We start from the raw sequence: 26,927 nt of genomic DNA, 5'->3' as shown, positions 1-26,927 counted from the left end.
CATTCAATCACCTTGCCCCCTCCTACCTCACCTTGCTACTCCCCTACTACAACTCAGCCCAAACACCTTGTTCCTCTAATGCCAACCTCCTCACTCTACCTTGATCTCGCCTATATCACCGCCGACCTCTCGCCCGCTTCCTGCCTCTGGCCTGAAATGCCCTCCCTCCTCATATCCAACAGATAATTACTGTCCTCCTCTTCAAAGCCTTATCAAAGGTACATCTCCTCCAGAAGGTCTTCCCTGACTAGACACTCTTTTCCTTTTCTTCAACTCCCTTCTGTGTCACCCTGATTTACTCCCTTTATTCAATCAATCGTATTTATTGAACACTTACTGTATGCAGAGCACTGTACTAAGCGCTTGGGAAGTACAAGTTGGCAACATATAGAGACGGTCCCTACCCAACAGTGGGCTCACAGTCTAGAAGGGAGAGACAGAAAACAAAACCAAACATATTAACAAAATAAAATAAATAGAATAGATATGTACAAATAAAATAAAGAGAGTAATAAATATGTACAAACATATATACAGGTGCTGTGGGAAAGGGAAGGAGGTAAGGTGGGGGGAATGGAAAGGGGTAGGAGGGGGAGAGGAAGGAGGGGGCTCAGTTTGGGAAGTCCTCCTGGAGGAGGTGAGCTCTCAGTAGGGCCTTGAAGGGAAGAAGAGAGCTAGCTTGGCGGATGTGAGAAGGGGGGGGGGGGCATTCCAGGCCAGGGGGATGATGTGGGCCGGGGGTCGACGGCGGGACAGGTGAGAACGAGGCATGGTGAGGAGATTAGCGGCAGAGGAGCGGAGGGTGCGGGGTGGGCTGTAGAAGGAGAGAAGGGAGGTGAGGTAGGAGGGGGCGAGGTGATGGAGAGCCTTGAAGCCCAGGGTGAGGAGTTTCTGTCTGATGCGTAGGTTGATTGGTAGCCACTGGAGATTTTTGAGGAGGAGAGTAACATGCCCAGAGCGTTTCTAGACAAAGACAATCCGGGCAGCAGCGTGAAGTATGGATTGCAGTGGGGAGAGACGAGAGGATGGGAGATCGGAGAGGAGGCTGATACAGTAGTCCAGATAGGATAGGATAGAGCTTGAATGAGCAGGGTAGCAGTTTGGATGGAGAGGAAAGGGCGGATCTTGGCAATGTTACAGAGCTGAGACCGCTCCCAGCCCCACAGCACTTATATACATGTCTGTAATTTATTTATTTATTCATATAAATGCCTGTCTCCCCCTCTGGACTGTAAGCTCACTGTGGGCAGGGAATGTGTCATATACTGTACTCTCCCAAGCACTTAGTGTAATGGTCTGCACTCTGTAAGTGATAAAAAAATACAATTGACTGACTTACTAACTGTTGGTTGGGAAGTCTGTGGAGCTGAATCCAGTTTCTGCCAGTCTGCTGCATGCATTCGTCCTCCTAAAGATCAATCAATCAATCCACCAATCAATTTATTTGCTGAGGTCTTAATGTGTGCCGTCCACTGTACCAAGCCCTTGGAGGGTACAACGCAGAAATATAACAGACACATTCTCTGCACAGAACGAGCTTAGAGTCTAAAGAGGTAGATATGTTCTCTGTGCTGGCATCTTTGAAAGGGAGCAATGAGGGTGTTTATTGGATCCTGGTCCGTTTATTGTTGTACTATACTCTCCCAAGCACTAAGTACAGTGCTCTGCACAGAGTAAGAGTTCAATAAATACTACTGAATGAATGAATGAATGAATGAATGAATGGACAAGCCATCTCTTTCACTGACCTCTCCGGATACAGAGTTTCTTCTTCTATCATCAATTTCTGATCCAAAACACAATTTCCGGGGCCATCATTAAGTAAACGCACAACATAGATTACATTTGAGATTACTATTCCTCCAGGGGAAACTCCATTGTGGAAAAATCTTTCCACAGAATACTCTTTCATCACTTCTGTGACTCTCAGAGAAAACCAATTCCTGATGATGAATGGCTTCTCTCCTAAAACCCAAAGTAAAAGAGGCCCGGCTCTGTGAAGTTCATGTGCAGCAACACTGGGAAGGTGTCACAGCTAATCAGGATCCTGATCTTGGAGCAATCATCCTGAATAATATGAATATTTTCCTCAGCAACTGGAGTGTGGACTCCAAGACATTCTTCTCAGGGGGTGTGAGGTTGAAAAAGCAGCAGGGCCTGGTTGAAAGAGCACGGGCCTGGGAGTAAAAGGACCTGGGTTCTAATCCTGGCTCCACCATTTCCCTGCTGTGTGACCTCGGGCAAGTCACTTAACATCTCTGTGCCTCAGTTTATTCATCTGAAAAATGGGGATTAAATTCCTATTCCCTCTCTTCCTTAGATGGTGGAAACCCCATGTCGGGCAGGGACGGTGTTCACCTTGATTGTCCTGTATCTGCCACAGTCCTTGGCACACAGTAAGCATTTAGCAAATTATTGTCACTATTATTATCACTGTTGGACTTTTAGGGTGAGGTCTTCAGTCGGTACTTTTCTCTGCAGTCATGGGACACAAGGGCATCATACCTAGAGTCAGGCTTCCGACAGGGGTGCCAGATGAGGGAGGGGAACAAGGGAGAAAGGAAAAAGGGATAATATCTGGTCTTATCCTTGGGATTTTCAAACCTGCAGGGCAAGCAGACACGCAAAAGCAGAGCACTGCAATGATAGCATCCTTAGTTTGCTGTGATGGCTTCATCCCACTGCGATGTGTGGAGTGTGAAACAATGGTGCCATGCACCAAATTCAGTGGCCCCAAGGCCCACCGGGAGGATTAATATAGCTCGGAGAACACATCCTCAGTGGGAAGAAGAAATCAGGGTCATGAAGACATTCCTGATCTCTATCCTTGCCAAAAGTCAAAGCAAAGTCTGACCTCCCCAAGGTTCCAGAACTCTTTATTTCACCATCCGCTTTGAGACAAGTATGACAAGATTCTTCAATGGGACTTGGGAACAGAAATGATTTTACTAAAACCTGGCATACAACCCAATGTTTGAATTTCTGCATTTGAAAGGGAAGAGCCAGAAGATTAATAAGACATTTTATTATTTGCCTAAGGTGAAATTTTAGGCTCTGTTGATATCAGTGGGATAAACTGATCCTCCAGTAAACCACATATTTATATATTATATATATATATATATATAAAACATGTATATTTATTATTTATATATATAAAATGCTCTATGGGGAGAGAGATTGCTATAAGACTTGGGCAGGTTATAGTTTCTTCCGTGGCAGTTACAATAAAAGAAAACCTCTCTATTATGTATTGGATGCAGAGCATGGAGATATGCTTCAGTAATTTTGAAAAGTCAGCAGCTTAAGATGTTATTTTATATTTTGAGTCTCATGTGAGACAGCCACTGGGCCTGATCTTCTAACCTTACATTGACCTCAGTGCTTAGCACATAGTAAGCACTTCATAAATGCCATAACTACTACCTTATGCTATTGCTGTGGGTTTGCACCCATGTTGCCTTCTGCAACTGGAAGATGGATGTTTCCATAATCCCTGAGAGAACCATCACTTAAATCATCACCATCCTGTGTCTTTTCACCCAGCAGTGTCTATCTCCTCATCTCCATCTCCAACCAGTTATCCAGCTGTCGGTAAAAAAATTGTCTTTCAAGCTGAATTTCTGATTCATTGCATTAAACTAATATTCACTAATAACTTTCTTATAAAATGACGTTAATTAAAAGCGAGCACTACAAGAAACCCATCACATTAAGCACCATTTGTCACAACAAGCTGATGTTCTTTTCTTTTTTATCATTTTTAGAACTTTGGTCTCCAAGGCAACCGGAGGCAGAGTTTATATATAGCAGCAATGGGATTCAGTCGGTTTATTTTGTTCCTATCAGGAAGACAAGCTGTTTTTCCTCCCTTTGACGAAACTCATAATGTGGAAGAATAATCAGACATAATGATAATTTAAACCACAAAGGAATATTGCAGCTTAAATGAAAAGTTGAAAGCTTACTTCAGTATATTAAGTTGATCTCTTTAAAAATGTTCCATGCAGAGAGTCATAATTTATTCCCACTGTGGGTACCTAGTTAAAATACTGTTGCCCTAGGGCATGATGGACATCTTTCCTGTCCTCCCCAAAGCTCATGCCCCCTAGGCAAATGTAGATTGTCCCACAGATAATATTCACCCTGAACTCCAGCTCGGTTTCCTGCTCCGGACAGACTCTGAAGTAGGAGATTAGAGCTGTCAGCAAAACCTTCCCCCTCCATTCAGTCAATCAGTGGTATTTATTGAGCACTTACTGTGTGCCGAGCACTATACTCCGCTCCTGGAAGAGTACAGTACAACAAGGTTGGCAGACATGTTCCCTGCCCACAAGGAGCTTACACCTCCAGGTGAAACTCAAAGATCTTGTAGCAGAATGAGTCAGAAATTAGTTAAACTGGCAGCCAAAACCAGGCCGGCACACTGGAAAACAGAAGGTTCACACTGGAGCAGGGCATAGTGGATTGAACACGAGCCTGGAAGTCATAAATTCATGGGTCTTAATCCCTGCTCTGCCACCTGTCTGCTGTGTGGCCCTGGGCAAGTCATTTCACCTCCCTGTGTCTCAGTTATCTCGTCTGTACAATGGGGATTAAAACTGTGAGCTTTATGTGGGCCAATTTGCTTCTATCCTAGAGAAGTCACAACTTCTCTGTGCCTCAGTACCTCATCTGTAAAAATGGGAATTGAGACCGTGAGCCCCATGAGGGATGGGGAATGTGTCCAAATGGATTACCTTGTATCTACCCCAGTGTTTAGTACAGTACCTGACATAGTAAGTGCCTAATAAATACCATAATTATAATTAATTATTATTCATTCATTCATTCAATCGTATTTATTGAGCGCTTACTGTGTGCAGAGCACTGTACTAAGCACTTGGGAAGTACAAGTTGGCAACATACAGAGACGGGTCCCTACCCAACAGCGGACTCACAGTCTAGAAGGGGAAGACAGACAACAAAACAAAACATATTAACAAAATAAAATAAATAAAATAAATATGTACAAGTAAAATAAATAGAGTAATAAACATGTACAAACATATATACATATATACAGGTGCTGGGGGAGGGGAAGGAGGTAAGGTGGGGGGATGGGGAGAGGAAGGAAGGGGCTCAGTCTGGGAAGGCCTCCTGGAGAAGGTGAGCTCTCAGTAGGGCTATGAAGGGAGGAAGAGAGCTAGCTTGGCGGATGTGCGGTGGGAGGGCATTCCAGGCCAGGGGGAGGACGTGGGCTTGTACTCTCCCAAGCGCTTAGTACAGTGCTCCACCCACAGTAAGTGCTCAAAAATACTATTGGTTGATTGACTGATTCATTCAAAATTCTGAGACTTCTTTAGGAAGTCGTGAAAGTGTACCTACATTATGGGATGGGAAGGGTTTTTTTTTCCATTATTCTTCTATCCACCATACTCTTCTGCAATGAACTTTACATTAATTTTTCTAAGCTACTTATTATTTCCTCGGCATTTATTTTAACCCCAGGGCATCGATACCAGCCACACATGAGGTGAACGGGACCGAAAGGGCGTATTGTGCCTCAACCACTTACCGTTGTACCGTACTCTCCCAAGCACTCATTAATGATGATGATGATGATGGCATTTGTTAAGCGCTTACTATGTGCAAAGCACCGTTCCAAGAGCTGGGGAGGTCACAAGGTGATCAGGTTGTCCCACGGGGGGCTCACAGTCTTCATCCCCATTTCCCAGACGAGGGAACTGAGGCCCATAGAAGTGAAGTGACCCACCCAAAGCCACACAGCTGACAGTTGGCTGAGCCAGGATTCGAACCCATGACCTGTGACACCAAAGCCCGGGCTTCTTCCACTGAGCCACAAGGGGCAAGCGCTTAGTACAGTGCTCAAGCGCTTAGATTAAGTACAGAAGCACCGTGGCTCAGTGGAAAAGAGCCCTGGCCCGGGAGTCACAGATCATGGGTTCCAATCCCAGCTCCGCCACTTGTCAGCTGCGTGACCTTAGGCAAGTCACCCCACCTCCCCGGGCCCCAGTCACCTCGTCTGCAAAATGGGGACTAGGACCGGGAGCCCACATGGGGCTCTCATTCTTAGTAGGAGGGGGAACTAGTATTTAATCTCCATTTAACAATTATAATCAATCAATCATATTTATTAAGCACTTACTTTGTGCAGAGCACTGTACTAAGCACTTGGGAAGTACAAGTTGGCAACATATAGAGACAGTCCCTACCCAACAGTGGGCTCACAGTCTAAAAGGGGGAGACAGAGAACAAAACCAAACATACTAACAAAATAAAATAAATAGAATAGATACGTACAAGTAAAATAAATAGAGTAATAAATATGTACAAACATATATACATATATACAGGTGCTGTGGGGAAGGGAAGGAGGTAAGATGGGGGGATGGAGAGGGGGACGAGGGGGAGAGGAAGGAAGGGGCTCAGTCTGGGAAGGCCTCCTGGAGGAGGTGAGCTCTCAGCAGGGCCTTGAAGGGAGGAAGAGAGCTAGCTTGGCGGATGTGCAGAGGGAGGGCATTCCAGGCCCGGGGGATGACGTGGGCCGGGGGTTGATGGCAGGACAGGCGAGAAAGAGGTACGGTGAGGAGATTAGCGGCAGAGGAGTGGAGGGTGCAGGGTGGGCTGTAGAAGGAGAGAAGGGAGGTGAGGTAGGAGGGGGCGAGGTGATGGAGAGCCTTGAAGCCCAGGGTGAGGAGTTTCTGCCTGATGCACAGATCGATTGGTAGCCACTGGAGATTACTGGATAATCTGGATAACCACTGGATTACTGGATTACTGGATAGCCACTGGATAAGAACTACTATTATTTTTATTGAAGGGTTCTTTCCAACTCAGCCAGGAGTGGTTGAAGCTCCATCTGAAACTTTCTCAGGGTTCTAAGCCACAAATTCAGGGAGATCTGAGAAGAAGCCTGTTCTGAAGAAACGCGATCTGAGGATATCATACATCCGGGAAATGTGGTTTCCTCCCTTGAAGCCGGTCTGGGGCGGAGCCCTGTGTGGTCTCGGTAAATATGAAGCAGGATGGCCTAAAGGAAAGAACATGGGCTTGGAATTCAAAGGACCTGGGTTGTAATCTTAGCTCTGCCAATTGCCTGTGATGTGACCTTGGGTGAGTCGCTTAACTTCTCTCAGATTCTTCAACTGTTAAGTGGGGACCTGTTCCCCCTCCTACGAAGAAGGGGAGCCCCATGTGAGTCGTAATAACTGATAATAATTATGGTATTTGTTAAGCGCTTACTAGTACAGTGCTCTGCACGCAGTAAGTGCTCAATAAATATGACTGAATGAATGAATGTGCCAAGCACTGTACTAAGCTCTGGGGTAGATACAAGATAATCGGGTTGGACACAGTCCCTGTCCCTCGTGGGGCTCACGGTCTCAATCCCCATTTTACAGATGAGGTAACTGAGGCACAGAGAAGTGAAGTGACTTGCACAAGGTCACATAGCAGACAAGCGGCAGAGTCAGGAATAGAACCCATGACCTTCTGACTCCTGGGACTGTACTTATCCACTAAGCTGTGCTGCTTCTAGCCTGATTAAGATGTATCTACTTCATCACTTAGAAGATTGCTTGATGCATAGTAAGTGCTTAACAAATGTAATAATAATAATAATAACAAAACTACTACTACTGCTACTATTACTACTACTAGTAGTAGCAGTAGCAGTAGTAGTAGTAGCAGCAGCAGCAGTAGTAGTAGTAGTAGTAGTAGTAGTAGTAGTAGTAGTAGTAGTAGTAGTAGTAGTTGCCAACAACCTCCCATCCACATCCTGCCTCTGGCCTGGAATGCCTTCCTTCTTCATATTTGACAGACTATCATTCTCCCCACCTTCAAAGCCTTGCTGAGGACATATCCCCTCCAAGAGGCCTTCCCTGACTTAGGCCCTCATTTCCTACTCCCATGCTCTTCTATATCCCTCTTACTTCCTTTATTCACCTCTCTCTCAGTCCCACAAGAGGTCGGTTCTTTTCTGTAATTGATTTATCTATATTAATGTCTGTCTCCCCCTCGATAGACTGTAAGACCATTGCTGGAAGAGAACAGATCTATCAACTCTGTTATATTGTATTCTCACAAGCTCTTCAATCAATCAATCAATCAATCAATCAATCATATTTATTGAGTGCTTACTGTGTGCAGAGCACTGTACTAAGCACTTGGGAAGTACAAGTTGGCAACATATAGAGACAGTCCCTACCCAACAGTGGGCTCACAGTCTAAAAGGGGGAGACAGAGAACAAAACCAAACATACTAACAAAATAAAATAGAATCGATATGTACAAGTAAAATAAATAGAGTAATAAATATGTACAAACATATACATATGTACAGATGCTGTGGGGAAGGGAAGGAGGTGAGATGGGGGGATGGAGCGGGGGACAAGGGGGAGAGGAAGGAAGGGGCTCAGTCTGGGAAGGCCTCCTGGAGGAGGTGAGCTCTCAGCAGGGCCTTGAAGGGAGGAAGAGAGCTAGCTTGGCGGAGGGGCAGAGGGAAGGCATTCCAGGCCCAGGGGATGACACTGGCTGGGGGTCGATGGAGGGACAGGCGAGAACGAGGTACGGTGAGGAGATTAGCGGCAGAGGAGCGGAGGGTGCAGGGTGGGCTGTAGAAGGAGAGAAGGGAGGTGAGGTAGGAGGGGGCGAGGTGATGGACAGCCTTGAAGCCCAGGGTGAGGAGTTTCTGCCTGATGCGCAGATTGATTGGTAGCCATTGGAGATTTTTAAGGAGGGGAGTAACATGCTCAGAGTGTTTCTGGACAAAGACAATCCGGGCAGCAGCATGAAGTATGGATTGAAGTGGGGAGAGACACGAGGATGGGAGATCAGAGAGAAGGCTGATGCAGTAGTCCAGACGGGATAGGATGAGAGCTTGAACGAGCAGGGTAGCGGTATGGATGGAGAGGAAAGGGCGGATCTTGGCAATGTTGCGGAGCTGAGACCGGCAGGTTTTGGTGACAGCTTGGATGTGAGGGGTGAATGAGAGAGCGGAGTCGAGGATGACACCAAGGTTGCGGGCTTGTGAGACGGGAAGGATGGTAGTGCCGTCAACGGAGATGGGAAAGTCAGGGAGAGGGCAGGGTTTGGGAGGGAAGACAAGGAGTTCAGTCTTGGACATGTTGAGTTTTAGGTGGCGGGCAGACATCCAGATGGAGACGTCCTGAAGGCAGGAGGAGATGCGAGCCTGGAGAGAGGGGGAGAGAGCAGGGGCAGAGATGTAGATCTGGGTGTCATCAGCGTAGAGCTGATAGTTGAAGCCGTGGGAGATAGTTGAAGCAATGGGAGATAGTTGAAGCTTACTTCACACAGTAAGCACTCAGTAAATATAATTGATAGATTGATAGTAGTGATATGTATTGAGCAACTACTTATTCATTCCTTCATTCATTCAATGATATTTATTGAGCACTTACTGTGTGCAGAGCACTCTACTAAGAGCTTGGGAAGTACAAGTTGGCAACATATAGAGACCGTCCCTACCCAACAACAGGCTCACAGTCTAGAAGGGGGAGACAGACAATAAAACAAAACATGTAGACAGGTGTCAAGTCGTCAGAACAAATAGAATTAAAGCTAAATGCATATCATTAACAAAATAAATAGAGTAATAAATACGTACAAGTAAAATAGAGTGATAAATCTGTACAAATATATATAAAGGTGCTTGGGGAGGGGAAGGAGGTAGGGCGGGGGGGATGGGGAGGAGGAGAGGAAAAAGGGGGCACAGAAAAAGTACAATAGGAATGAAACAAAATCCATTCTTTGACCTCAAGGAGTTTACAATCCAAAGAGCAAATGCCATTAAGATGCCCCAGAGCTATGGCTCGGTAGATAATTTTGCTCACTTTGCACCCCGTTCAGGTCCCTGAAAAACCTCCTAGTTTAAAGAGCAGGATTGAAATAGTATAACTTCCCAAATAATACGTAAACTCCCTGGGGGCAGGGATTAACATTTACCAGGCATTGAAATGGCACATCCTGCCTTTCAACAAATGCAACCTCGGACAAACCCTGTGGGCAGACAAAAAAGACAAAAGAACGGGAGTGGTTCAATAGCAGGTCTTTGTCAAATCAAATTAGAGGAAGAGATAGCAAGAGTCTTGGCCAGGGTTGCAAACTCTTTGATCAGTATGATATAAAGATATAAATCAAAGATTTTGGCTGAAGTTGTCACTGAAGGGACATGCACTATTTGTTTGAACAGATTGTGGGAAAGACGCCAAGGCTAGAAAACGGATAAAGGCTTGCAAACTTTCTTGCTTTTTGAAGCCTACGTGTTAGACCAACGGGTCAATCAATCATTTCGTACTCACTGAGTGGTTACCGTGTGCTGAGCACTGTACTAAGAGCTTGGAAGAGTACGGGAAAACATAGCTGGTAGACACATTCGCTGCTCACAGTGAGTTTATAATCTAGAGCCTAAATTGAGCATTGCTGTCCAAGCGCAGCTCAGTGGAAAGAGCACGGGCTTTGGAGTCAGAGGTCATGGGTTCAAATCCCAGCTCTGCCAATTGTCAGCTGTGTGACTTTGGGCAAGACACTTAATTTCTCTGTGCCTCAGTTACCTCATCTGTAAAATAGAGATTAAGACTGTGAGCCCCCTGTGGGACAACCTGATCACTTTGTAACCTCCCCAGCCCTTAAAACAGTGCTTTGCACATAGTAAGTGCTTAATAAATGCCATTATTATTATTATTATTATTATTATTATTATTATTATTATTATTCTGGGTCATCATAAACTTAAGTGAGCAGAATCAGATCATCAATATCATTGAGTGCTTGCTAAGTGCAGAGCACTGCACTAAGCACTTGGGAGAGTATATTACAATATAGGTGATGAGACATGATCTCCCTCCTATCAGGGCGTTTACAGTCTATATGTTTACAGTCTAGTGGAAGAAGGATAACTGCTGGTTGTAGAATTTGAATCGAGATAGAAGACACCTTATCTTGTAGCCATCCCTGTGCTTAACACAGTGCTTAGCACATAAGTTCCAGCTGATTGAGGAAGGAGTTCAGTCAGGGAAAAACGTTGGCTAGGAGAGCAGGATTAATCTGAAGCAGTGTGTTTAGGGAAGCTGTGTGACAGTGGAAAGAGCACTGGGCCTGGGTTCTAATCCTACCTCTGCCACTTGTCTGCTGCTTGACATTGGGCAAGTCACTTTAACTTCTCTGTGCCTCAGTTACCTCATCTGTAAAGTGGGGATTCAATACGTGTTCTCCCTCCTACTTGGATTGTGAGCCCTATGTAGTACCTGATTATCTTGCTCTTAGTACAGTGCTTGGCACATAGTAAGCACTTAACAAGAACCATAATTACTGAGCCAAATCATCCCTCTTGTAGACTCAGCCTATGGCCAGACAGAAGCACCCAGAAGACTGGCTAGCTGTCTGGAGGAGTCTCAGCCCTCTAATGGAGCAGAGGAGGGGAGATATCCACACCCTCTCGCTAGTTTGGAGACTATTCCTGGCCACCTAGGCCCAGACCTGCCTGTGGGATCCAGGAGTGGTTCTCTGTTTAAAGCCAATCTAGTTAGGGCTGTCTGAACATTGCTGCTTAAGAAATAGGTGGTCAAGGGATTAAATGAGACAGTTGCTGAGTGTAGGAATCCCAAGATTACAGTCTAGAGGATTTATTTTTCTATTTAGAAGAAGAATAAGATTTTTAGAAGAATTCTTGTTAAGAATAAGATCTATCTGTAGAGAAACAGTGTGATCTGGTGGAAAGCATGGTCTAGGAGTCAGAAGGACTTGGATTCTAATCCCAACTCTGCCGTTTGTCTGCTGTGGGACCTTGGGCAAGTCGCCTCACCTCTCTCGGCCTGAGTTACCTAATCTGGTAAAGAAGATTAGTACAGTGATCTGCACGTAGCTAATACTTAATAAATGTGCTTACTTTGTGCAACACACTGTTCTAAGTGCTGGAGGGGGATATAAGGTGATTGGGTTGTCCCACTTGGGGCTCACAGTCTTAATCCCCATTTTACAGATGAGGTAACTGAGGCACAGAGAAGTTAAGTGACTTGCCCAAAGTCACACAGCTGACAAGCGGTGGAGCTGGAATTAGAACCCATCACCTTTGACTCCCAAGCCTGTGCTCTTTCCACTGAGCCACACTGCTAGTACCCCTCTTAAGTCAGATATAAAATGTTCCTGAATCTTAACGAAAAATTTCAGAAGCTAACTGGAAGGTAGTCTGCTTTTTCTCCAGATGTGCTTCAAAAATCCAACAAACATCTGTGTTTTTTCCACTTACAATTTTAATAGTCTTGACTGGGGGTGTGAGGGGAGGGGCGGGGGCAAGCCTCATGTACTGAAGAGCTGTAAATCAAAAATGTAACACGGCCGGGAGCCAGCAGATTGGAGAGAAGTCCTTTAACCAGAATGGGAGGATGACCAGGCTTTCTGGGAGTTGGCTGGGGTGGGGGGGAGGGGGGATGGTGGCAGTGAGCATGAATAAGAGACAGAGGGGCTGAGCTAGGGTGGGACTCCGGAATCTCCACCCCTCCTAGTCCAGCACCATGCGGGGGCCAGGGAGGGCAGTAGTGGGGATGTAGACAGTGAAATGGTATGCAATAAAGGAGACATGAGTTAGAGGCACAAGTGAAGAAGAGTAGTGTGTGGCTTGCAATTTGCCATTTGACCCCCTGGGCTGGTTAAAAATCTTCATGGCCGTAGGGCCACGAAGTTCCTCCAGCTCCCTGTCCAAAGACTAAGCCACTTGGGGCCCTTGCAGAGCATTGCTGCTGAAAGGTAATTGTCCTGCCATTTTTTGGCCTGCTCTCACTACCCTGGACCTCAGCCCCACGTCATCTCACTCAGGAAAACTTCAGGCCACATGTCTGTGCAGCTATGCTTTCTCCTCACCTGAACTCTTTCCCACAGAGCCCCACCCTCTGCTGTATGTAGCAGGTCTAATTTCAAGCAGAGAGGGTCGCCATGGGGATGATTCATCCTCTGGTCTCCATGGTGATGCTTGCATGGGTACAGCCCTCAAATTCATTTTCTTGATCTAAAATTTCAAATGATTTTGCTTCCTACTCAATGCCCAGACCTACAACTCAAAGGTGATATTTAATTGTCTTTTCCCTTTCTGAAGGTAACCAGAAAGGAGATGAAAGGGGGAAGGAGATCAAATAAAGGCAAAAGAAAAGAGGGATTTTTTTTGTGCAATATTAATGTTAGGAAACTGATTATTTTTGTTTTGCTATCATCCAAAGTCTGTTCACAATACTCTTTGCTTTCATTGTCACCATGATCAGCCCAAGAATATACCAAGGGCTCATTTTTATGAAGGTCTCTACTCTATGCAAGAGAACATAAAAAAGGAGATAAAGACCAAGCCTATGGTCAAAGAGTATACAATCTAATGGGGAGCAAGTAAAAAAAAATGTCAAAATTATCAAAATATAAAATCAATGGCATTTATTGAGCATTTATTAGGTGAAGAGGATTGTACTAAGTGCTTGGGAGAGTAAAATACAATTGGATTGGTAGACATGATCCCTGCCCTTAAGAGTAGGATAAAATTGATTTTTTAAAGGTAAACAATTAAACTGTAATTTGGACACCAAAAGTTTTGAGTTAGCTGTTGAGGTGGCTTGGTTACCAACGTAGTTAGTCAGATGGGATTATTCAATCACTCATGGTATTTACTGACCACTTACTGTATGTGCAGAACACTCTATTAAATGCTTCAGAGAGTACAGTAAAGCAGGTCAGATACAATCCCTGCTTAGTGTGGCTTAGTGGAAAGAGCCCAGGCTTGGGAGTCAGAGGTTGTGGGTTCTAATTCTGGTTCTGCCATTTGTCAGCTGTGTGACCCTGGGCAAGTCACTTAACTTCTCTGTACCTCAATTTCCTCATCTGTAAAATGGGAATTAAGACTGTGAGCCCCACGTGGGACAACCTGATTACCTCATATCTCCTCCAGCTCTTAGAACAGTGCTTGGCACATAGTAAGCACTTAAAAATACCATTAATATTATTATTGTTGTTATTATTTTTTCAGTTTGGTTTGAATAATTGAATGAATTTAAGCTCCTTGAAAACAGGGATTGTAACTATTTATTCTATTGTACTCTCCCAATCCCCCTCTCAGATTCACATCTGGAGAGTTTCCAGTACTCTACCAGTCTCAACTAGGGGAGGGAGAATCAAGAAGAGGCTTATGTGAAAAGAGCAGGGCCTTGGGAGTCAGAGGTCATGTGTTCTAATCCCTGCTCCACAACATGTCTGTTGTGTGACCTTGGACAAGCTACTTAACTTCTCTGAGCCTCATTTACCTCAGCTGTAAAATGGGGATAAAGACTGTGGGACCCACGTGGGACAACCTGATCACCTTGTATCCCCCCCACACACACACAACCCACAAGCACTTAGAACAGGGCTTCACACATAGTTAGCACTTAACAAATGCCATTATCATTATTATTATTATTCCTAGCTTGGGCAGTGGCTAGTGAGTGGAAGGTAATCTACTGCAAGTCAAAACTCACCTGTGCTGGATGGCAGAATCATGGGAGAAGAGTAGAGGGTGAAAACTCACGTTTACTGTGAGGATAGAGGCAATAGTAAACTACTTCCATATTTTTACCAAGAAAACTCAATGGATACACTACCAGTATGATTGCAGTTGGAGAGCGGGACGTTCTGGGGGAGATATGACCAATGGCGTCACTATGGGTCGGAGATGTCTCAACAGCATGAGACAAGACAAGACTCTTCCAATCGCTTAAGACAGTGCTCCGCACACAGAAACACTCAATAAATACCACTGATTGATTAATAATTTCAAATGTCCAAGGAAGCAGGCATTGCAATTCAAGTCAACAGCAAGATGATTGAAAATTCTGGGCTGGGGACACATGGTGTAATACTGTGGTTTTCAAATTTTTCAGGTTATCTACCCCTGTAGACCTCAGGTCTTCTGCCACTCGCCGTGATATTGTTCAACACCCAACTAAGGATGCCGCTTTGATTAGAAAATAACAATGGCACATGTGACAGCAAACCCTGAGTCTATTGGAATCACATTTTGAGTCACATTCTTAATCAACTTATAGAATTGTTATTTTGAAGGAAATATGCCCAACATTAATGAGTAAGTTAATGAAAATGATGAACTTTCTCTACTTACCAACTTTTGGGAGTGCTTAGCTTGGGCTCTGTTCTTCCTGGGCAAAGTGTCACCTGTCCCAGGTGAGATATTTGCCCAGGAAAGTGGTCACTATCAATGATATTATCAATAACAACTGTGGTATTTGTTAAGCACTTACTATGTGCCTTGCCAAGCTCATTGTGGTAGATACAATACAATCAGATCAGGTGCAGTTCTTGTCCCCCAAAGGGCTCACAACCTAAGGGGGAGGGAGAAGTATTTCACCTCCTTTTACAAATTAAGCAGGGGTGGGTGTCTAGAGGAAAGAGCCCAGGCCTAGGAGTCAGAAGACCTGGGTTCTAATTCCGGCTCTCCCACTTGCCTGCTGTATGACCTTGGGCAAGTCACTTCATTTCTCTGTCCCTCACGGTCATCATCTGTAAAATGGGATTCAATCCTACCCCCTTCTACATACACTGTGGGTCCCATGTGGGACAAAGACTGTCTCCAACCTGAATAGCTGACGTCTGCCCCAGCACTTGGTTAAGTGCTTAACAAATAGCATAATTATTTATTATTAGGTGAGACTAGCCTAGGGAATAGACTCTTTTGCTAGGAAGGACTCCCTAATGAGATAAACAGAAGCCTTCCCAGACTGAGCCCCCTTTTTCCTCTCCTCCTCCCCATCCCCGCTGCCCCTACTTCCTTCCCCTCCCCACAGCACCTGTGTATATGTTTGTACAGATCTATTACTCTATTAATTTTACTTGTACATATTTACTATTCTATTTATTTTGTTAATAATGTGCATTTAACTTTAATTCTATTTGTTCTGATGACTTGACACTTGTCCACATGTTTTGTTTTGTTGTCTGTCTCCCCTTTCTAGACTGTGAGCCTGTTGTTGGGTAGGGACTGTCTCTATATATTGCCAGCTTGTGCTTCCCAAGCACTTAGTACAGTGCTCTGCAAAGAGTAAGAGCTCAATAAATACGATTGAATGAATGAATAACGGAAGCTGACATGTTTCCTTTGGGGGCATATTACATTTTGATACTTTGTTGTGACATCCCGGCAACCAGCCCAAAGGGAGTCAAATTGTCCAACTTTACATGAAACAGTTGGTTTTCAGCTAGCCTGTTCCCTGTCCAGTCCTGAAGAGGCATCTGCAGCCTTTATGTCTGATATCTTTATTTTAAATGTACAGCCTCCCTCCCTCTTCCTCTCTGCTCTTGCTGCTGAGTGCTGCAGTTTGGAAGCGATTTCCAGGGAAGGAGGAAAGGGAGGCAGCAGCTCTCCAGTGAAGCTAGTGAGATTTAAGAGCTCCAACAGAGGCCCACACCAGTTTCAGCAGATTTCTGCAAAAGCTTCCGAAAAAAGGAGTGGAATCTGGGTAACGTACAAAACAGCATGTGTCTGCCTTTTACTTCCGGGTCAGCCGAGGCCAGTCTGGTATTCATGAATTCTTTTTTGGGGGTGGGGGTCACCTACAAGAGTAACTAGGTGCGAGCGGTTGGAATAGGAAGTCAGGAGTCCTGGGTTCTAGTGCCAGTTCCGCTATTTCCTTGCTGTGTGACTATGGGTAAGTCACTTTAATTCTCTGGGCCTTCAGATTCCAAATCTATGTTAAATACCCTCTCTCTTTCCTCTCTATTCGGTGAGACAATAATAATAGTAATGATAATACAACAATAATAATAGTATTGCTTAATATATGCTAAGCACTGTACTAAGTGCTGGGGTAGATACAAGATAATCAGGTCAGGCATGGACCCTGTCCCTCATGGGACTCACAGCCTAAGTAGGAAGGAGAACAGTTGGTTGGGTTGGTTTGTATTGTATCTACCCCAGCACTTAGCATAGTGCTTGGAACATGTAAAGGGCTTAATAAATACACAATTATTATTATTAATAAACACTCTTCAGGATTACCACAAGAGTTAAACTCTTCTCCATACCATATAGGCCTTTAAAAGTGGGGTCAAAAATCACCAATTTTGAGAGCAGGGGCTGGAATGGAGAAGAAGGCAAAGAAGGAAGAACAGATCCAGGGGAGTGTGTGGAGGAAAAAAACAAGAGGATTTAGCAACATACAGGATGTAAGAGTATGGAATCATGGATAATGCCCTGATTGTGAGCTTTGTAAACAGGGAGGATTATGGTGTTATCAAAAGCTAGGTGAAAATTGGGAAAGTAAGGTGGAAGTGAGAATTTGGGAAAGAAGAAGAGTTCACTTGTTTACAAATTGACCTGGAGATGATGATTGGACATCCATATGGCGATATCTTACAGGCAAGGGAAAATGTGAAATTGCAGATAGGAGAGAGGTTTGGGCCAGCAAGGTAGATTTGGGAGTCGTCCACATCCAGCTGGTAGTTGAGGCAGTTAAACACATGAAGAAAATGATTATAAAGTGAAAAGAGCAGGGGACCCTGTACTGAGCTTTGAGTTAAGGGGTGGGAGGCAGAGCACCATGAAAGAGACTGGAAAGGAACAGCCGGAGAGGCAAAAAGAGAACTAGGAAAAAACTGTGTTTTTGCAAAACCAAGTTTGGATCCGGTTTCCAAAAGAGCACATAAATGCTCTCTCTGTCTCTCTCACACACTCTCTCTCTATTGTCACTTTAACACATCTACAAAATCATCATCTAGGGAGCTTCTTTCTGGTACTAAATTTTTCTGTACTGTGAAATGCTGCAACTGAATGCTATCATTTGAAGATAGTTTCTGAGCAGCCAAACTGAACAAGTGATAATTAACGTCCATCCTTGGCATAAAGTGCAAATTGAGTGTCTAAAAGTGCAGAGGCCGTAGCGGAGAAGCCTCCTCTAAGAGAAGTGAAGTGATTTGCCCAAAGCAACACAGCAGAGAAGTGGAAGAAACAGAGGCAATACTAACAAGGCCGGGTCAGGAAGACCCCAAGCATAGCTCAGTGTTGAGACGAGTTCCAGATGGGCTACGAAGCTGGACGTGGAGATTTAGTTTAGGAAACCCTGGATGAGCAGGAAGTAGCAGGTGACTGGTTAGAGGATACTGAGTCCCAAGTCCTGAGCTCCTGGATGGGACACAAGGCTGGAACAATTACAAAATCACAAAACAACAAAGTCGTGAGTGACGCTGTTCAACAATCTATTTCTGGGCTGACCAGGACTGGAAAATCCAGAATTCGCAATCATGCAAGAAAGGATAGTCTCGGGAGATTGCCAACCTAATTTCGTGGTAAGATCCACTGCGGGTGTCAATTTTGATTTAGCTCTGGAAAATCATCCAAACTGGACTCGTAAGGTCTCTACAGCATGCATCTCACTAATTAAAAACATAATTCCTGATGAGAACCACTAATGTGCATTTCTGTTCACTCAACATTTATGAAGAGTTCGGAATGCAGTCCGTTGATTCTATTTATTAAATTTCTCAGTAAAAGCATATTTAAATGTAAGAGAAGTAGCCTTAAAAAGGGAAGTGAGATTGGGAAAACCTAGTTGGATACTAATTTAAGTACTAGCTAGAAGTCTTTCGGGCTACATTTAGCAGGATATATATTCAACAATTAAATGGACTTTGCTTTCTTAGGTTCTATATTTGGAAACTTTCCTACTTCCCAGCATGGAAAGAAAATGGGAATTATTTCTAGGGGTTATTAGTTCCAGGAGCTGAAATATTATTTTATGAATTTCCTGACAGCCTGCGACTTCTGGTTGACGATGGATTGATTGATTAAAATGGAAGTAGCCCGAGGGCAGGATAAGCCTGGGATTGTAATAAGCACCATGGCTTAGTGGAAAGAGTACAAGGCTGGGAATCAGAGAATCTGGGTTTCAATCTTGGCTCCACCATTTGTCTGCTGTGTGACCTTGGGCAAATCACCTACAAAACAAACATTCAGTGGAATTCCGTACTTGCTTTCTCTCCTAATTAATAATAATAATCATGATGGTATCTGTTAAGCTCTTGCTATGTGCCAATCACTAGACCAAGTCCTACCTGTGGAACCTGATTATCTTGTATCTACCCCAGCATCTAGTACAGTGCTTGGCACATAGTAGCATTTACAGAAAAGCATAATAATTATGACTGAGATAGTTTTTCCCAACCAAATTTCCTTCCAGCAGGCAGCTAATGACCATCTCATCCTCCTGCAGTCATTCTGTTAGTTCTTTCTCATTGATTTGTACCTTCAGTTTTTTCCATATATGTTAGAGCTGAATAGGTTTAGCTTCAGCAAGATTATAGATTTTAATGTATGTTCCTTCCTACGAATCAACCCCTTATCATGGCAGGAGAGTTTACTTACAGTAATGAAGCTCAGAGCTATGCCAATGAGAGATATTCTCTAGTCGAGTGCATACATGATGGAAAGGTCTAAGCCGAAATGTGAGACAAAGTTGATTCACCTGGGCTGGGTAGCAGTGGCCTGGGAAAGAATCAAAGCCAGATGATCAAGAGATCAAAATGTCAATCAGAGGCACTGGCAGAAACTCAAGTTTTTCCTGCAAAAAGAAGACAATGGTTAACCACTTGAGTATTTTAAGAAAACTCTATGGTTACACCAGAATGACTATAGACAAGGCAGAAGATAGGGTGCTCTGGAGAAACTATGTCCATAGAGTTGCTATGGATTGGAAACGACTCGACTGCATTTGATGATGATCCTTCCTGAAGAAAATATACTACATTATAAACTGCTCTAGATAGTTAAGCCCTTTGGTGTTTCTAAAACTTAAAGTAACCATGGTTCTGATTCTTCTGGCATTCTTAAAAATGGGGACAGGATGGATTTAGCTTAGATATGGAATGGAACTTGAAGCAACAATAGCCTTCTGCTCAGAGAATGGAACATTTTGGTCTCAGAAAAAGTCATTTTTGACATCTGACTTCTAAACAACGGTAACTTATTAACTAGCTCATCATCCTGCAGCCAGGCCAGATCAAAATTCAGGACTAACAAGTCTGCAGCACAAGACCCTCCAATTTAGGGGGCTCCAGATACTCCTGAAAATCACACTCCCTACTGACCTAACCAGCCACGCAGCCCCATAGCCCCATTTTACAGATGAGGAAAACTGAGGCTTAGAGAAGGTAAGTGACTTGTCTAAGTTCACACAATAAGCAAATTGCAGAGGCAAGGTTGGAATCCAGATCCTCTGAATTCCAGCAGCCTTGCCTGAATTGATCTTTAATGGAGGAGGAATCATGTACTTTTCGGGGGCAAATTGAGTATGAAGATCTACCGTGTCTTGTTAATTCCACACATTTGCTAGCCCCAGTGAGCCAGAGAAGGGCTTTTCTGGGAGCCAACCAGAAAATGACCTAAGATTTCCAAAGTTAAGGGAAATAGATTAAACAGCTAAAATAGTTGAAAATTGTGCTCTGAGTGTGAAGATGACCCCGCTGATGGCGAAATTAATCTATGTGTATGACGACACCGCCGATGTTTGTGTGTGTGTGTATACGAAAAAACAATGTGGAATCCATAGTCCTGGTCATGGTCTCACTGGGCATGCACAAAAATGATTCTTTATTGTGTTCCCATGTTTGTTCTTTGCAGTGTCTGGTGCTGCTTTCGCTTTTGCCTCCTTGTCTTCTGATCCTTTTTAAGCTTCTACTCTAAAAGGAGCCTCTCCTTCTTGATTGCAATGGATTGTATTGGTATGTGTGGGACAAATGACATTCAATTTTCAGCATATATGTAGCCCCTCCTGAGGGTTTGCTTTACTGAATCCTAACTGCTTTAATTTTCTCTATTTTAGCTCACCATACAACACCTTTTCTTTTTCTTTATGGTATTTGTTAAGCTCTTTCTATGTGGCTGGGATTGCATTCAGCACTGGGGTAGACACAAACTAATCAGGTTGGACACAGTCCATGTCCCACATGGGCCTCACAATATTAATTCCCATTTTACAGATGAGGAAACTGAAGTATAGAGAAGTTAAGGTACTGGCTAAAGGTCACACAGCAGACAAGTGGCATAGTCAGGATTAGAACCCAGGTTATTCGACTCCCAGGCCCGTGCTCTATCCATTAGGCCATGTTGTTGTTTCTGTTCTTCTCTCATCCATTCTGCTTACATCTCCCACCCAGCATTACTATACAGAAGCAGTGTGGCTTAGTGGAAAGAGCAGGGGCTCAGAAGTCAGAAGTTGTGAGTTCTAATTCCGGCTCTGCCGCTTGTCAGCTGTGTGACTTTGGGCAAAATACTAGAGTATACGAGATGTATAACTAAGTCACTGCAGTGAGTGTTGCGAATTCTAATAAGCTTGGTTGGCTGGGAAGTTCTAATGTGAGATTGGGGTGGGATGACGTGGAGAGATTAGAAATGAATCTGGGGAGGCCCCCTGGAGGTGTGGTGATAAAGGATTTGATCATGTGGAGCTTCCAACAGTGTGGCATTATAGCTGAAAGCAGAAGACACTTGAGGCAGACAGAACTGCATGGTGTATTCCTACCTAAAAAGGAATAGCTCTGTCAGAGTGGATATTTTGAGTGACCTGGAGACAAAAAAAACCTAGAGGAAACACAAACAGCAACCCCACAGTGTAAAAAGACAACATTTTTGTGTGCATAGTCATTGCCAAATTGGCTTTCCAACCAAAGAGAACTCCCTCATCAAGGATGTCACCATTACCATTATTATTACTATTAGTGATAATAATAATGATTGGCACTTGTTAAGTGCTTATTCCGTGCCAGGCAATGAACTCAGCTTGGGGTCAATAAAAAGATAATTAGGTTTGACACAGTCCCTGTCCCCCATGAGGCTCACAGTCTATGTGGGAGGCAGAACAGATATTTAATTCCCATTTTACAGATGAGGAAACTGAGGTCAGAGAAGTTGTGACACTGCTCTGCACACAGTAAGTGATCAGTAAATACAACTGAATGAAAGAATTGCCCACGATCTCACAGCAGATGAGTAGAAGAACTGAGATTAGAATGCAGGTTCTTGGACTGACAGCAATGATTGTGGTTTCCTTTAAATGCTTATTAGGTGCCTAGCCCTTTACTAAACACTGGGGTAGATATCAGATAATCAAGTCCCACAAGGGGTTCACAGTTTAAGCAGGAGGAGAGAATAGGTAGATTGCAAATGAAGGAACTGAAGCATAGAGAATTGAAGAAACTTGCCTAGGTCACAAGGCAGACAAGAGGCAGAGTTAGGATTAGAACCCAGTTCCTCTAATTCCCAGACCTGTGCTCTTTCCACTAGGCCACATTGCTTCCCACCTTACTCTCCTTTTAATTATGAATGATAACTAGATAAAACAAAAAGTAGTCCTCTTCTTGGACAGAGAAAATGACTCAACTGGAGCTTAGGCATTTGTTTTCTTTGTATGGTATTTGTTAAGCACTTACTATTCAGCAGGTTGGACACAGTCTCTGTCCTACATAGGGTTTACAGTCTTAATCTCTATTATTTTTTTTTATAATGGCATTTATTCAGATGAGGTAACTGAGGCACAGACACATTAAGCAGTGTGGTTCAGTGGAAAAAGCCCAGGCTTTGGAGTCAGAGGTCATGAGTTCAAATCCCAGCTCTGCCAGTGGTCAGCTGTGTGACTTTGGGCAAGTCACTTAACTTCTCTGTGCCTTAGTTACCTCATCTGTAAAATGGGGATTAAGACTGCGAGCCCCTCGTGGGACGACCTGATCACCCTGAAACCTCCCCAGCGCTTAGAACTGCTTTGCACATAGTAAGCTCTTAATAAATGCCATTATTACTATTATGTGACTTGCCCAAGATGACACAGCAGACAAGTGGTGGAGGACAGGATTAGAACCCAGGTCCTTCTAACTCCCAGGCCTGTGTTCTATCCACTAGGCCACGCTACTTCTCATGTGGATGGAGCAATTTCAAAATCCAGCCATAGCAAATTCCGAAACTGCAAAAGTCAAGACAATGTTTCCTTCTCCCCTTCATTCCTTTTCCTCACCCCATTCTTCCCTCCCTTTTTCCTTGCCTCTCCCTTTCAGAAGACTTCCTTCCCTGATCATGCTGAAGGAAGAAAACCACAGAAATGTTTAATGCCTTGCATTTTCACTCCCACTGGGTGTCTGTGTCTCACAAGTAACTTTGTCATGTCTTCCACCCACCTCCTCACATCTTTTCTCTTCAGAAAACAAGCCACTCTGAAATCTGGAAAAATTAAAATCCAGCAATGTCCAAGTCCCAAGCATTCCGGATATTTAAAGTGACAGTGGCTTATAAATGACTGTGATGAATTTCTCTCTCATTTTCTGCCAGTGTTTACATTCAAAAGAATCTGAATAATGATGTCAACATTGTTCTCCCTTGGTTGCCCAGCAAAGAAACAAGAACATTAGTGAGAGAGGCAATAGGAATGTAAAAGAAATTAATTGACTTCTGTTGCAGATTCCTGTAATAGGACTTTAGATGAGATTATTTATTGTTTTTCCCCCATTAACCATTAAAGTACCCTAAACACAATCACTCAGATGCAATATGGAGCAGAAATGTTCACTTAGGCAGCAGAGAAAATGAGGAATTCATCTTTCTAATAATAAAAATATTCATTAAGCACTTACTATGTTCCAAGTACTGGGGGCTGAAACATCATAATCAGATCATATATAGTCCCTGTCCCAAATGGGGCTCACAGTTTAAAGGGGAGGTACACCAGTTATTTAACTCCCATTTTACAGATGATGAAACTGAGGCACAGAGAAGTTAAGTAACTTCCCATAGTCAAAGCAGACAAGTGGCATAGCTGGGATCAGGACTCAGGTCTCCTGACTCCCAGACTTATGCTCTTTCTATTGGGCCACGCTGCTTCTCTTCTAGAGTTGATATTACCAGGTGTCCTCAGCATTAAATTCCAGCTGAAAGATCCTTCATTTATTTATATTAATGTCATTCATTCAATCAATCATATTTATTGAGTGCTTACTGTATGCAGACTACTTTACTAGGTGCTTGGGAAAGTACAATACAACAATAAACCGACACATTCCCCACCCACGAGATTACAGTGAAGAGCAGGAAGACAGACATCAATACAAATAAATCAATTACAGATATGTGCATAAGTGCTGTGGGGCCGGGAGGGGAGAAAAACAAAGGGAGTAAGTCAGGGTGAGAAGGGAGTGGGAGAGGAGAAAAAGGGGAGCTTAGTCCCGGAAGGCCTCTTGGAGAAGATTTGCCTTTAATAAGGCTTTGAAGAGGGAAAGAGTAATTTTCTGTCAGATTTGAGGAGGGAGGGTATTCCAGGCCAGCAGCAGAACGTGGACCAGGGGTAGGCGGTGAGACAGGCAAGATCGAGGCACAGTGAGAATTCATTCATTCATACATTCAATCGTATCTATTGAGCGCTCACTGTGTGCAGAGCACTGTACTAAGCTCTTGGGAAGTACAAGTTGGCAACATATAGAGACGATCCCTACCCAACAGTGGGTTCACAGTCTAGAAGGGGGAGACAGAGAACAAAACAAAACGTATTAAAATAAAATAAATAGAATAAACATGTACAAATAAAAGAGAGTAATAAATACATACAAACATATATACATATATACAGGTGCTGTGGGGAGGGGAAGGAGGTAAGGGGTGGGATGGGGAGGGGGAGGAGGGAGAGAGGAAGGAGGGGGCTCAGTCTGGGAAGGCCTCCTGGAGGTGGTGAGCTCTCAGTAGGGCCTTGAAGGGAGGAAGAGAGCTATCTTGGCAGATGTGTGGAGGGAGGGCATTCCAGGCCAGGGGGTAGATGTGGGCCGGGGATCGATGGTGGGACAAGTGAGAACGAGGCACGGTGAGGAGATTAGCGGCAGGGGAGCTGAGGGTGCGGACTGGGCTGTAGAAGGAGAGAAGGGAGGTGAGGTAGGAGGGGGTGAGGTGATGGAAAGCCTTGAAGTCGAGGGTGAGGAGCTTTTGCCTGATGCGTAGGTTGATTGGTAGCCACTGGAGTGTTAACTGGAGGTTAAAACTGGAGAGTGAAGTGTTCAAGCTGGGTTTTAGAAGGAGAGAAGAGAGGTGAGGTAAGTTGGGACAAGGTAGAAGAGTGCTTTGAAGCCAATGGGGAGGAGTTTCTGTTTGATGTGGAGGTGGATGGGCAATCACTGGAGTTTTTGGAGGAGCAGGGTGAGATGCCCTGAACGTTTCTGTAGAAAAATGATCTGGGCAGCAGAGTGAAGTATGGACTGGAGTGGGGAGAGACAGGAGGCTGGTAGATCAGCAAGGAGGCCAAAGCAGTAATCCAGGCGGGGTAGGATGAGAGATTGTACTAATGTGATAGCAGTTTGGATGGAGAGGAAAGGTTGGATTTTAGCACCTGTTTCCCCTTCTAGACCGTAAAGTCATTGCTGGGCAGGGGATGTGTTTGTTTACTGATATATTGTACTCTCCCAAGTGCTTAGTCCAGTGTTCTGCACACAGTAAGCACTCAATAATTACAACTGACTTACTGATTGACTCAAGTAGTGCTCAGACCCTGATCAGCCTCCACTGGCTCCTGAGGCCCCCCAGTTTTTCCAATAAGCTAATGCAGACTTGGGGACTCTTCCTCCTCAGTGCATCCCAAGTCCATGTACCCCTGTAGCTGTCATTACCTTTTGACAGAAGGACAGGAATCTCCCCACAGGTGAAGGAGCCATCAGAAACTATCCTGGCCATCAGAAACCCCATCCTGGGCCTGGCTGCAGAAAGCTCACTGAGAAAACACTCTCTCCCTTGGTCATGTCTCCCCGGAGTCCAGAGCTTATCCTCCAGCCTCTAACCCAGGCAGACACCAAGATCTCAGCTCTTAATAGCTTAGTGTCATGATTCATTAACAATGAAAATAATTGTTTCAAACAGCTTTTCCTTAAATCAATCAATCACTCAATGGTATTTATTTGGTGCTCACTGTGTGCGGAGCACTGTACTAGGTGTTGAGAGAGTACAGCACAACCTAGTTGGTAGATATGTTTCCTGTCCATAGGATTTTACAGCCTAGATTAGGAGACAGGCATGAAAATAAATTTTGGATATGTACATAAGTGCTGTGGGGAGAAGGTGGTTAGAATATCGAGAGCTTAAAGGGTACAGAGCCAATGTAATTACTACTAATCTAATATTATAATACTCTCCCAAGAAAAGCAGCATGGGAAGCATACTTTCCCATGGGAGGCAGCCTGACCTAATGGAAAGAGCCCAGGCCTAGGAATCAGAAGGATCTGGGTTTTAATCCCAGCTCTGACACTTGCCGGCTGTGTGACCTCAGCCGAGTCACTTCACTTCTCTATGCCTCAATTACCTCATCTGTGAAAAGGGGATTAAGACCTTGAGTCCCATGTGGGACAGGGACTGTGTCCAACCTGATTAGTTTGTTTCTGCCCCAATGCTTAGAACAGCACTTGACAGAATAAGCATTAAATAAATACCATCATCATCATCTCACCTCTGAACACTCTATACTTCTTGTAGGCATCACAGGACTCACGTTCCTCTGATCCCTTCCTCTGATCCCTTCTGTCTTTTCTAAGATGTTCCAGGTACAAATCTCACCCTCTTCAGAAGCAGGGTCTCCAAGAACCTCGCTCCTCTGGGTCCTGGCCACTGAACCCTGAAACGCCAAGGGGCTCTATCTCTCACCCAGGATCCTCTCTGATCCCTCCCTGGCCCTGTGTCTGTTCAGGGTCACAGCCTGAACCCTTCCTAGGTCCTATGCTCCTAGACATGTGGCTCACTTCCCTCTCCCCTCAGATTCACTCAATCATATTTATTGAGCACTTACTGTGTGCAGAGCACTGTACTAAGCGCTTGGAAAGTACAATTCGGCAACAAATAGAGAAAATCCCTACCTAACAACAGGCTCACAGTCTAG

The 26,927-nt window shown here is 44.3% G+C and overlaps 1 long non-coding RNA gene across 1 annotated transcript in view; it reads left to right on the top strand.

Annotated features, from left to right (window-relative positions):
• Nucleotides 1-16,417: 16,417 nt before the first annotated feature.
• The window catches only part of LOC119940437, a 30,030-nt gene continuing 19,520 nt past the window's right edge, over nucleotides 16,418-26,927 (top strand). Inside the window, exon 1 of the long non-coding RNA XR_005454920.1 lies at nucleotides 16,418-16,505. This is a non-coding gene — a long non-coding RNA (uncharacterized LOC119940437). The remainder of the gene's footprint in view (nucleotides 16,506-26,927) is intronic.

This window comes from Tachyglossus aculeatus, chromosome 18 (genome assembly GCF_015852505.1).
Source record: "Tachyglossus aculeatus isolate mTacAcu1 chromosome 18, mTacAcu1.pri, whole genome shotgun sequence".
NCBI classification, from domain to species: Eukaryota; Metazoa; Chordata; class Mammalia; order Monotremata; family Tachyglossidae; genus Tachyglossus; species Tachyglossus aculeatus.
The sequence above is the reverse complement of the archived record's forward strand: the minus strand, read 5'-3'. Positions and strand labels throughout refer to the sequence as shown.